This window comes from Arachis ipaensis, chromosome B1 (genome assembly GCF_059453495.1).
Source record: "Arachis ipaensis isolate K30076 ecotype BB chromosome B1, ASM5945349v1, whole genome shotgun sequence".
Classification (NCBI taxonomy): domain Eukaryota; kingdom Viridiplantae; phylum Streptophyta; class Magnoliopsida; order Fabales; family Fabaceae; genus Arachis; species Arachis ipaensis.
This window is the reverse complement of record NC_142436.1, coordinates 106,338,824-106,352,023: the sequence shown is the minus strand read 5'-3', so window position 1 is coordinate 106,352,023 and position 13,200 is coordinate 106,338,824.

Below are 13,200 nucleotides of genomic sequence, written 5' to 3'. Positions count from 1 at the left end.
TATCCCCTGGAGAGAAGTCCTCTATAGGGATCTTCTTGTTCCTCCACCTCCTTGGTACCTTCTTCTTTGTTCTTTTTGACGTTGCCTTACTCTTTGTGACCTCCTCTTCCAAATAGGTTTTGTTGCTGGTCTCATATAGCTCTGGTGGTTTAGGTTCCTCCTGATTTTCTTTGAGCTGTGACAGCTGCTGATTGCCTTATTCCTCAACTAAGGAGATTCCCAGATGTGCTGGTTGTGCTTCAGTACTTGTTTCTTCCTTCAGTATCTCACTGTGATCTTTGCTTGGTTCTTTGTTCTCTTGATCTGTTTCTTGTGAGGGCTTGAAAACATTGAAGGTGAGTTGTTCATCATGGATCCTCAAAATTAGCTCCCCTCGCTCCACATCTATAGGTGCTCTGGCTGTAGCCAGGAATGGTCCTCCCAATATGATTGGGTGCAGGTGACTCTCTTCCATGTCCAAGATGACAAAGTCTGTGGGCAAAAAGTATTTTCCAACCTTCACTAGCACATTTTCAACCACTCTTACTGCTTGTTTTTGAGTTTTGTCAGCCAGCCTGATAACTACATCTGTGGGTATTATCTCATTGATCTGTAGCCTTTTCATAAGTGATAAAGGCATTAAGTTGATGCTTGCTCCCAGATCGTAAAGTCCTTTATCAAACATTATTTCTCCTATGGCACAGGGGATGTAGAAACTCCCTGGGTCCTTCCTCTTTGTAGGCAGCTCTGGTTGAATGAGAGTACTGCACTCTTTATTCATCACTATGGTTTGTCCTCCCTTGAGTGATCTTTTCTTGGTTAGCTGTTTCTTCATATACTTAATGTATGAGGGCATTTGTTGGAGGGCCTTGATGAATGGTATGTTTACATGGAGAGATACAAACATGTCAAGAAACCTTGAGTATAGTCTCTTCTCTACACAGCCATTTAATAATTGGGGAAAGGGTGCATAGAATCTCAGCAGCTCCTTCTGTGTCAGCTCTTTCTGTGTAATTATGGTTTCTTGATGATTTTCCCCATGCTTTCCTGCTGAAGTGTCTTCAGGTTATTCTAATGGGTTGTTCAGCTCTTCTTCAGTCTCCTTATCACTTATAGTAACCATCTTGCAATCTTTCCATCTGATTTTCTTTGCTTCACCTCTCGGATTTTTCTCTGTGTCACTTGGGAAGCTATCAGTAGGTTTGGAGATCTTCTCAGATAAGTATCCCACTTGAAATTCCAGCCTCTTGATAGTTTCTCCCTGGTTCTTGATACTGGCTCGCACCTCCTCTTTGAACACCTTGTTATCTTGAATCTCTTTGCATATGCTTTCAAGTATATTCTCAATTCTTGAGAGTCTATCTTCAGATGATGATGAGTTGAGGTTGGATGGGTGAGTTGGGTTATTTTGGTTTTTGTATGGATGTGGAGAGGTGTTGTTAGGGTGGTGTTGATATGATCTCTGTGTGGAATGTTGGTGAGCTGCATCGTTGTTGGGGTTGTGATGTCTCTGATCTTGGCTTTGATCTTGTTGATTTTCCCACCTAAAGTTTGGGTGATTCCTCCAACCAGGATTGTAGGTCTTGGAGTATGGATCATGGGTCTGCCTGGGTGAGTTTCCAATGTAGTTGGCTTGTTCTTGCTCATCCTCTGCCTCTGCATTCACTCCCTCTTGGGTTGCTGATGAGGTGGTGATTGCTGCTACTTGGTTCCTCTCCATCTTCTTGGTGAGGTCAGCCAGCTGCTTGGTGATAAGCTTGTTTTGAGCCAGCAGTGCATCCACATCGTTTAGCTCCATCACTCCTCTAGTGTTGCCTCTTTCAGAAGCATAGAAATAGTCATTCTCTGCTACAGTCTCAATGACATCTATGGCTTCTTCAATGGTCTTCTTCTTATTCAGAGATCCCCCTGATGAGTGGTCTGCTGCCTTCTTTGATTCATAAGAAAGGCCTTCATAGAAAATGTGCAGCTGCACCCATTCATTGAACATATCTGGTGGACACCTTCTTGTCAGGTCCTTAAACCTCTCCTATGCTTCATATAGAGTCTCACCATCTTGCTGCCTGAAGGTTTGCACCTCAGCTCTCAGCCTGTTGATCCATTGAGGAGGATAGAATCTTGCCAAGAACTTGTTCACCACCTCTTTCCAGGTTGCTAAACTCTCCTTTGGAAAGGATTCCAGCCATTTAGATGTCTTGTCCTTGTGTGAGAAAGGGAACAGAAGTAGTCTATAGGTGTCAGGATGAACACCATTAGACTTCACAGTATCATATATCCTCAGGAAGGTGGTTAAATGTTGATTGGGGTCTTCTTGGACACCTCCTCCGAATGAACAATTGTTCTGAACAAGGGTAATGAGCTGTGGCTTTAGTTCAAAGTTGTTGGCATGTATAGTTGGCCTTTGGATGCTACTTCCGCAATTTCCTGGGTTTGGATTGATGTACGAACCCAGAACTCTTCTTTATGATGGTTCTCCATATTCTTGTCCATATCTGGTTCAAAGTACTTCTCCTCTTCCTCAGCACCAACTACTCTCTTTCCTCTTGCTTTCCTCCTTAATCTAAAGAAGGTCCTCTCAGGTTCAGAATCAAAGGAAGTTGAAGCCCTGCTTCTTCTCCCTGTCATACAACCACCAAGGCACAAGCAAGGAAATAGATGCAGAATGTAATTTCTACAGAAATGCTATTAGTGTGAGTGATGCAATATATCAAATAGTTAGTGGGTTAGTGGACTGAATTGTAAACAACTAAGAAAATTGGTAGGGAGAAGGGAAGGGAATAACTGAACAGAAAGTAAATTACTCAAATGAAATTAAATCAAACAAAAGAAAAAAAAATGCTCAATCTAGTTATCCTCCAATTTAATCATTGTTGATACAAAATCAATCCCCGGCAACGGCGCCATAAACTTGATGCACGGAAACTTGTCTCTCAATAATTTTCCTTCGGCAAGTATACCGAATTATCGTCAAGTAAAAACTCACAATAGAGTGAGGTTGAATCCCACAGGGATTGATTGGTCAAGAAACTTTAATTAGAGGAATGTTCTAGTTGAGCGAAGCAGAATTTGATTTGAGATTTGCAGAAAATTAAATGGCGGGAAACTAAATAGCAGAAAATGTAAATTGCTGGAAATAAAGAGCTGAATGTAAATGGCGGAAAGTAAATTGCATAATCTTAAATGGGAATGGGGAAGATGCTCATAAAAGTAAATTGCAGAAATTAAAGAGAATGGGTAAGATCAGAAATGGGGAATTCATTGGGCTTAGGAGATGTTGCATTCTCCGGATCAAGTTCATTTTCATCTCTTCCTCGATCAATGCATTCATTGATCTCCTTGGCAATCTTTAGTGATCGAATTACAATTCCTTGTAATTTAATCTCTCAAATCTTGATCAATAGCCAATTCCTTGGTCAATTGCTCATGAGAAGAGATGAAGTATGGTCACTAATTATACCACATGCATTCCCAAATCAAGTGTTGGTAGAATTATAGTCACCATATCCATCCAACCCCAATTTGGTCCAGCATGAGAAAGCATTTCTAGCATGATCTCTTCATTCCTCTTCCAACGTTCAGAAGAGATCCAAGTATGAATAGCTTCTTTTCCAAGATAACTACCCAATTGGATGAAGATTGAAAGCTTTCTAGTAAAATCAAGAGAAAAGATAGAAGAAGAATAATGAAAACTAATGTTGATCCATCAAATTACAACAGAGCTCCCTAATCCAATGAAAGGGGTTTAGTTGTTCATAGCTCTGAAAATCGAAATCAAAGATGGAAAATACATTATGAAAAGTAAAACTAGAAGTGCAGAGAAAGTAAAATTATACAGAGAGTAGTTCTCCAATATCCAACTCCCCCCCTAAAAGCTCTTTCTAATTCAAAACTACCTCTATATATACTACTCTTCTGATCTTCTAGTTGGTTCTTTAAGTCTTGGATATGGGCCTTTGGATCTTGAGTTTGAAGCAGTTATCCTCTTCAGTGGGCTTAGCTTTACTTGCAGAGAGAAAGTGTGAAGTAGGCAGGGTGTTTAGCTCAGGATGTTAGTGGCGTTAACGTTAAGTGAGAGTGTGGGTTCGAGAACGTTAGTGACAATCACCTTTTCCACTAACGTTCCTAACCCAGGGATGATCCACGTTAACTTCAACGTTAGTGGCACCAATGTGACCACTAACGTTGCCTCTTGGTCCTTCGCACACGTTATTGGGACTCACCTTTTCCAATAACGTTGAGAGTCCTCCCTTCCTCCTACGTTAGAGTCCACGTTAACTTAGTTATCGTGGCTCTTAACGTAGGCTTGCCAATCTTTCGAGAACGTTAGTGACACTTACCTTTGTCACTAACGTTCCAAGATGCCCCTACTTCCCACGTTAGAGTCCACGTTAACTAGGTTAACGTGGCTTCTAACGTGGTGTTGATAGCTATCTCCAACGTTAGTGACAAAGGTGAGTGTCACTAACATTGGCTCATCATCTCCTTTATCCACGTTAGCTTCCACGTTAACTAAGTTAACGTTGGAGCTAACGTTGCTCATAGTGGCTTGTGGTGGTACATCCCAATGTTAGTGACAAAGGTAAGTGTCACTAACATTGGCGATCACTTGCTTTCTCCACGTTAGCTTCCACGTTAACTAAGTTAACGTGGCAACTAACGTGGCTTATTTTTGCTTGGCCAATGTTAGTGACAAAGGTGAGTGTCACTAACGTTGGCTTCTCTTTTGCTTTCCAACGTTAGAGTCCACGCTAACTGAGTTAATGTGGCTCTTAACGTGGCCACTTATGAGTTTGGTCCAACGTTAGTGACAAAGGTGAGTGTCACTAACGTTGGCCTTATTTCTTTCTTCCACGTTAGAGTTCACGTTAACTTAGTTAACGTGACTCTTAACGTGGGCTATTATGGCTTTCGAGGACGTTATTGGCGATTACTTTTCTCATTAACGTTGCAAGTTAGCTCCCATTCCACGTTAGTGGTCACGTTAGTTAGACTAACGTGGCTGCTAACGTGGTTCTTCCTTGCTTCCTTTGTCCTGAAATTAAACAATAAAGTGCATCAAAGTTCTAATCCAAGTCATGAGACATGCATCATCCAATTTGTCATATAATTCATGCAAAATTCTCATGAAATCATGTAAAGTGCACCATGTTTGCTTGAATCAAGATGTAAGATAAATTTTACCCAAAACTTGCTTATTTCCTAAGAAAATGCATCAAACTATCCTAAAACAGTAAAGAAAAGGTCAGTGAAACTGGCCAAAATGCCCTGGCATCAATTGTGCTGCATCCAATGTTTTTGAAGAGTAACAAATAACATAAGGGAGTTTACCATCGCGTTGTGCAAGCGCGACACCTACAGCATGGTTTGACGCATCGTACATTATCTCGAATGGTAGCATCCAGTTGGGGCCTTGCACAATCGGTGCTGTGGTAGGAACTCTCCTTAGCTCTTCAAACGCTTTCACACATGCACTGTCAAACTCAAAGTCCACATCTTTTTGGAGTAGGCGTGACAATGGCAAAGCAATCTTGCTGAAATCTTTACTAAAGCTCCTGTAGAATCCTGCATGTCCCAAGAACGAGCAGACCTCCCTCACAGATGAGGGGTGAGGTAAAGTGGTGGTAACATCGACCTTGGCCGGGTCTACAGAAACGCCTTCATGAGATACTACATGCCCCAACACTATACCTTGTCTTACCATAAAGTGACATTTTTTAAAATTCAAGACAAGGTTAGTGTCAACACATCTAGCTAAGACCATGGCCAAGTTCTCTAAGCAACAATCAAATGAGGTTCCATAAACACTGAAGTCATCCATAAAGACTTCCAAAAAATTCTCCATCAGATCGGAAAAGACACTCGTCAAACACCGCTGAAAGGTAGCAGGTGCATTACATAGTCCAAATAGCATCCTTTTGTAGGCAAAGGTGCCAAAAGGGCAAGTGAATGTGGTATTTTCCTGATCTTCAGGAGTAATGTGAATCTGGAAGTAACCAGTGAATCTATCAATAAAGCAGTAACGGAATTTACCCGCCAAACGGTCCAACATCTGATCGATAAAGGCAAAGGGTAGTGGTCCTTCCTTGTAGCGGCATTTAATCTTCCATAATCGATGCACACTCGCCACACATTTTGTACTCTCTTGGTGACCACTTCACCATCATCCTTTTTAACCGCAGTGATGCCCGATTTCTTTGGAACAACCTGGACCGGACTCACCCACTCACTGTCAAAAATTAGGTATATGATACCCGTATCAAGTAGCCTACTGAGCTCCTTCTTTACCACATCGAGGATGGTTGGGTTGAGCCTCCTTTGCGGTTGCCTAACCGGCCGAGCTCCCTCTTGGAGAAATATACGATGCATGCACTTGTGGGGGTCAATCCCCACAATATCGGCTAGGCTCCACCCAATTTCCTTTTTGTGCTTTCTTAGAACATCTAGGAGCTTCCCTTCCTCTTCACTAGAAAGCTCACTAGCAATAATGATCGGAAACTTTTGGTTCTCATCTATGAAAGCATACTTCAAATGAGATGGAAGAGGTTTCAATTCACTCTTTGCCTCAAGCTGAGGTTCCTTTTCCTCAAGCTCACAGAGTTCATTCTCAACAACTTTCTCTTGTTCATCCTCTTGGTCATCTGTCTCTTCAACAATATGGTAGCATGATTTGTTGTAGTCTTCTTTCTGCACTTCTGCTACCACTTCATCGATTACATCACATCGAAAAATGGAATGCTCTTCGGGAGGATGCTTCATGGCTTCTTCCAAATTGAACTTGATAGTCTTGTCCCCAACCTCAAAGGAATATATGCCGGTGATGGTATCTAACTTGAATTTAGAGGTCTTAAGGAAGGGTCTACCAAGTAGAACGGAGGATGAGCTTCTATTTTCTGTTGGAGGCATTTCAAGGATGTAAAAGTCAACCGGAAAGACCAAGTCCTTGATCGCCACAAGTACATCTTCTGTTATTCCCATCACCGTGATCACACTTTTATCGGCTAAGGCAAACTTCGCTGTCAACTTCTTTAATGGAGCTAAATTCAACCGCACAAAGATAGAAAGCGGCATGATGCTTACGCAAGCTCCTAGATCACACATACAGTCATGAAAAGTGTGCCCACCAACACAACAAGACACCAAACAAGGTCCAGGGTCACCACATTTCTTTGGAATAGGCTCCATCAAGGAAGAAATCAAACTACCCAAGGATAGTGTTTCCAACTCTCCTATCCTATCTTTGTGTGTACACAAGTCTTTCAAAAATTTTGCATACTTCGGAATTTGTTGGATAGCATCAAGAAGTGGTATGGTTACCTCAACCTTCTTGAACACTTGAAGCATGTTCAAATCAAATTCCGGGGTCTTCTTTGCTTTCTTTACCATGGAAGGGAATAGGATAGGAATGAACTCATCCACTATAGCTTTCCTCTTGGGTTCCTTAAGGCTTACTCCTTCGTCCTCATGCCCTTTGTCTACTTCTTCTTCTTCTTCATGCAGAGCTTTGACAACCAGTTCTTTCTCATGAATTTCTTCCATGACCCTAGGAGGTATCTTCTCCAATGTAGTCTCCGACTGTAGAGTGATGGCGTTGAGACCTCCCTTGGGGTTTGGTTAGAGTTGGGATGGAAGGTTAGAAGAGCTTGAGGGTTGGTTGGTGTTGTTGTTGGAAGAGGGCATGGTCATCTTGGAAAGCATGTTGGTGAGATTGGCCAATTAAGCGCCCAAGGCATCAAATTGAGCCTTGTTGCTCTCGTCCCATTTCTCCATAGCAGCTCTAAGCTCATCAACTTGATTGGTGGAAGATGAAGGGGTTTGGTTCGATTGTTGTCTATGGTGAGGTGCTTGGTATTTGGTGTAGTTGTTTTGGTTTTGGTTGGGGTGATTTTGGTTCGCTTGGTGGTTGGTGTTGTTATGGTGGTATTGGGATGAAGATTGGTTATTGTTGTGATGATAAGAAGAGTTATTCCATATTTGGTTTTGATTTCTCCCTTGTGCATTATCCCGACACCCTTGATTTTAATTACTACCATGAGAGTAGTTGTTTTGGCCATGAGAAGGATAGGGCGGACGGTTGTTGTAATTCACATTGGCTACGACAAGGGTATGCTCCTCTTGAATTTGATGGCATTGATCGGTGTAGTGTGTGGTGCTAGAGCACAAACCACAAATCCTAGGAAGGCCTTCAAGTTGAGCAACTGGGGGTGGAGCTTGGATGGCTTGGATGGAGTAGTATTTCTTTTGATCTTTTTGTATTTGCGTGAGGATAGTGGTCATGTCCCCAAGCACTTTGGTTAAGCTTGCTTCGGAAGGGGATGGTTCTACCACACCCTTGAGAGGATTACTTCTCACCCTTACATGTTGTGTAGCCTCGGCAACATCATTTATCAATTTCCAAGCTTCTCCCTCCGTCTTGTTTTTTAAAAGGGAACCACCGCTAGAAGCGGTGAGCAATCATCTATCTTCCACACAAAGACCTCCGGTGAAGTAACTAATGAGCAAGTGAGTGTTCAATCCATGATGGGGACAAGATTCCAATAGCCTCTTGAACCGAGTCCAATACTCATACAAACTCTCTTGGTCCCTTTGCATTATACCCGAGATCTCCTTCCGGACGTAATCAGTCTTCTCCGGTGGGAAGAATTTATCTAGAAACTCACATCTCAAGAAATTCCAATTGGTCATAATCTCATCCGGTAGTGAATAAAACCATGTCTTTGCTTGTCCTTCAAGAGAGAAGGGAAAGGCAAAAACCATAATAGCTAACTCATTGGCTCCATGCCTTCGAGCCGTAGAACAAGCAACTTGAAAATCTCTTAGATGTCGGATGGGGTCTTGACCCGGCAACCCATGATATTTAGGAAGTAGATGTATCAAGCTACTCTTCAACTCAAAGTTTGGATCGAGGTTAGGATACTATTCCGAGGGTTACTTGAAACAGTAGGTCGATCTCGGACGAGATCTTCTGTTTTGGTCGGAGATGACGTGTCCGGCTGGTGGATGGCAGCCGGAGCTGTTGTGTCCGATTTGTTGGGCTGGCTATGCTGTTGATCCTTCGTCACCGGAGGGTGGTGGTACCTGCAAGGGATTCCGATGCTTAAGTTAGCAAGGGTATTAAGCAGGTTTTTAGTAGAATCAGAGTCTGAGTTATACCTGGGTGCTCCAGTGTATTTATAATAGTAGGGGATGACCTTTCTGGGGATAAGATAGTTATCTTATCTTATCTTATCTTTGAGTGAAGTCATCTTTATCTTCAAGGGAACCGCCCTTATCTCTATAGGCTTGGGCTGCCTTTGGATTTGGGTCGTGTTCCTCTGTCTGGGCCCTTATTGGGCTTTTCATGACAATTTGGCCGACCTCTTTGAGAAGAGGTCGGATAATCCTGACCTGAAGAGGTCGGTCGACTTGTCGTCAAACATCCCGAGTCGAACAACTCGACCCAGGGTATGAACAGTGCCCCTACTCGAGTATGGTCTTCCTTTCGAGGTCGAGTTTTTAGGACTTCGATCCTTCTCTGGTGAAGCCGAGCTCGAGCATTTCGTCGCCTTTTTCTTTTGTAGAGTTTCCCGTTGAATGTGGAACGTTTTTCTTCAAATTTTTATCCATTTGAAAAAGTGTGTCTCTTTGCTTTGGGAATATGCGAGGGTTTAATAATCTCATTAATTCTTTTAATGCTCCGTTTCTTTTGCCTCCCACGTTCATTTTGAACTTTTCACAAAAATTGGTTTTCTCTTCTTTTTCTTTCTTGCTGTAACTTCTCCTTTTCTTTCTGCCCTTCTGTTCTGCCTGAAGCTTGCGTTTTCGCATTTCTTTCTATGACGCCATTTGGTGGTTGTGCTTTCCTTGATCGAGGGCAATCCTAGATTTTGTCCTTTCCGCTTCTTTAGCGCTTTTCTCCTATTTCAGGTTGGTTCCTCTTTTCTTTGACTTCTTTTGTCGTTCTTCCTTTATGATTGCATTGTTCTACTCTTGGTAGAGTTTTGATCTGGCTTAACTTTGTGTTAGAAAGCTTGAACCTTTTCGTATTCTTATGCCTGTGGGTCGCTGTGATGTATTTTTTCTGGCTTTCTTTCGCCCTTATGTATATTCTTGGCATTTTTTCTGATGATTGAGGCTTTTTAGGGCTTTGCATGTTGTTGCCTGTTTCTGCATTTTCTGGTTTTGTAGCTTTTGAGACAATGGCTTGTTTGATTCTAAAGAAAGGTTTCGTCTTTGATGATTTCCTTTTGACATGTTTTTGTTACTTGGTAGTTCCTTTTGCTAAGAGACTGAAACTATAGTTTGAGGGGCGGTTATTGATGACTTATTTGGTTTATAATTTTCTTCTTGGAGTGTTGATTGAAAGAAGGTTTTTCTTGATGATTTTCTTAATTCCTTACTCTGTTATTGCCTCCAAAGGATGCCCCTGGACCAGTGGGTTGTGTCCTGGGTTTTCCTTTTGTCATGTGTGGCCTAGATCAAGTTATATCTGTTTTGTCTGAGTTTTTTTCTTTGTTGTGGCCGAGCTATTTATTTAGTAATTCCTCTCTATTTTCTTTGCTGTAGGATTAGTTGACCATGTCTTCTCGCAAAAATATTATCGAGACTTCCTCCAAAGTCCCCCAGGGCATGTCTAATTAGCTGGACTCCCTTGTCATGATGTGCATCTCTGTAGTTAATTCTAAATTCTGTGCAGAGCTTAGAAAACATCACAGACTCTGTAAGAATAGAGATCAGGAAAAGAACTATGAATTGGTAGCGCTTGATTCTGAGGAGAGGGTTTGCTTCCCTGCTCTGATCTGGGGGAACGCCCTTTCTTTTAGGCTTATGACTATTTTTTCAGCCAGTTGAATATTACTTTTCCTTTCACTTCCTTTGAGACTGATTTGTTGTGGTCGTGTAACGTAGCTCCATCCCAGCTCCATCCGAACTCCTGGGATTTTATCAAGATCCTTCAGCTACTTTGCCAAGAGTTGGACATCACACCTTCTCAGACTCTCTTTCTTTACCTTTTTATTTTAACTAAGCCCGGGATTTCTTCGAAAAAGAAAGCCTGTTGGATTTCCTTTAGATCTGCCCAAGGACATAAAGGTTTTGCTATGTATGACGAGTCCTTTAGGGACTTCAAGAACTACTTCTTTAAGGTCTGAGCTGTTGAGGGAGCTCGACCGTTTTTCCTAGAAGCGAATGATGAACCTGCCTTCCCCTTGTGTTGGCAACAGAATATGGTGGTGTCTCGATACACATGGGAGATGCTTGACAAAGTTAAACAGGCCTTTGTAAATGTTTTGGAGGATATTTGGGGGGAACCTCCTCATCTTGACACCAAGAAATTTTTGGGGGACCCATCCCTTGTCCGAACTGCGTTGGGTATTAATTAATATGTTTTGCTTTGTTTTTACTTTGCTTCCTTCTTTTAGCAGCTTGTAACCTACTTCTATGGTTGATTTTGTTTTTCAGAGATGGCCAAGAATAATGACTCTATGAAAGCCTTTAAAAAGGTGAGGAAGGCTACTGCGGCCCAAAACATTTCGGCCAAAGTGGCTGGGGAAGGATCTTCTTGTGTTCCTCCCAAACAGCCCATACTGAGCTCTCCTGGCCCGAGAAGGATGATCCCTACCCCTCGGGTCCATGTGCTTGATCCTCCCCAGGCTTCTGCTACTGTCTCCTCTCCTACGGCCGTTCCCCCTTTAAAAAGACCTCGGACTATTGAGCCCTTTAATTTAGATGCTATTGATTTCGATGCTATTGGGTTTGTTGACCAGCAAATTGCTCCTTATGGTGTCATTTCTACTGACGATGTCTCTCTTCTTCGTCATTTGGATTTTATTACCCGGAGTAGCATCAAGATTGCACATATGGGGGCAGCTCTGTATCGAACCGCCCAAGATCTTCCTATTCAAGCAACGAAGGCCTTTATGGAGGAGGCCAAATTAGAGTTTGACCGGATTAAGGGTTTGAAGGAGGAGCTCGAGGTGAAAGTGACCAGGTTGGAGAAAAAGTTGGAGGGTGAGAAGACTAGAGCTGTTGCTTTGGCGGCCTCTGCAAAGTTGGCTGAGGATACGGCATTGAAGCATAAGGAGAGCTATGTCACCACTTATAGGGAGATGATGGATCTCAGGGAGAGTTTGGAGTCTGTCCGAGCTGATTATGCCGAACTTCAAGGTCATCTTGTAGGCAGTGTTACTGCTGCTTATGAGAATTTGAAGGAGCAGGTTCGAGTTCTTACGCCCGAGCTTGACCTTACTCTCTTCAGCTTGGACAACATTGTGAAGGACGGTAAAATTGTCCCTGATGATCCTAATGATGATGACGATGTCGAGCCCCCTCCTGTGCTTGCTGCCAAAGTCTCTGTTGCGCCGACTTCTTCAACTCCTGCAGGTGGTCATCCCGAGTCGGATCCTGATTGTCAGATCCTGAGCCGGGATGATGGAACAGTAGATGCGATGCCTCTTCAGACTCGCCCTCCTTCACCCCGTGATACTGCAACTGAGAAATCTTTGGATCCTCTATGATTATTTCTTGGTGTTTTTGTGTATAGCCCGGCTTGTGGGCTTCGAACTCTTTTTATTCTGTAGTTTTTATCATTCTGACTTTTGAATACTTTTTAGTTGCTTTTTTAGCAACTTTGTTTTAAAAAAATCAAAGGTTAAGCCTTTTGAGGTCGACTTCAGGTGGCCTCTTCGGTCTTGTTTATTATGGCAACTTTGCTCTTGCTTGTTTATTGCTTTGCTTAATATTTTTTCAGGCATCTTCAGGGTGTTAGGATCTTTTTGTCCAACCTCTTTTGATTGCCTTTGTGCTTTCATACTTTGTAGTTTGATTCTGTTGTGGATTTCTGGGTCTGTTCCGAGGGTTACCTGAAACTGTAGGTCGATCTTGGACGAGATCTTCTGTGTTGGTCGGAACCGATGTGTCCGGCTGGTGAATGGCGGCCGGAGCTGGTGCGTCCGACTTGTTTGGATTGAACGTGCTGCTGATCCTCTATCACCAAAGGGTGGGGGGTACCTGCAAGAGACTCCGATGCTTAAGTTAGCATGGGTATTAAACAGGTGTTATGTAGAATCAGAGTATGAGTTATACCTGGGTGCTCCAATGTATTTATAGAGGTGTAGAGTGACCTTTTTAGATAAGATAAGTTAGTTATCTTATCTTATCTTATCGTATCTTTGAGTGAGGTCATCTTATCTTCTGGGGAACCGCCTTTATCTTTCTAGGCTTTGACTGCCTTTAGATTGGGCTGTG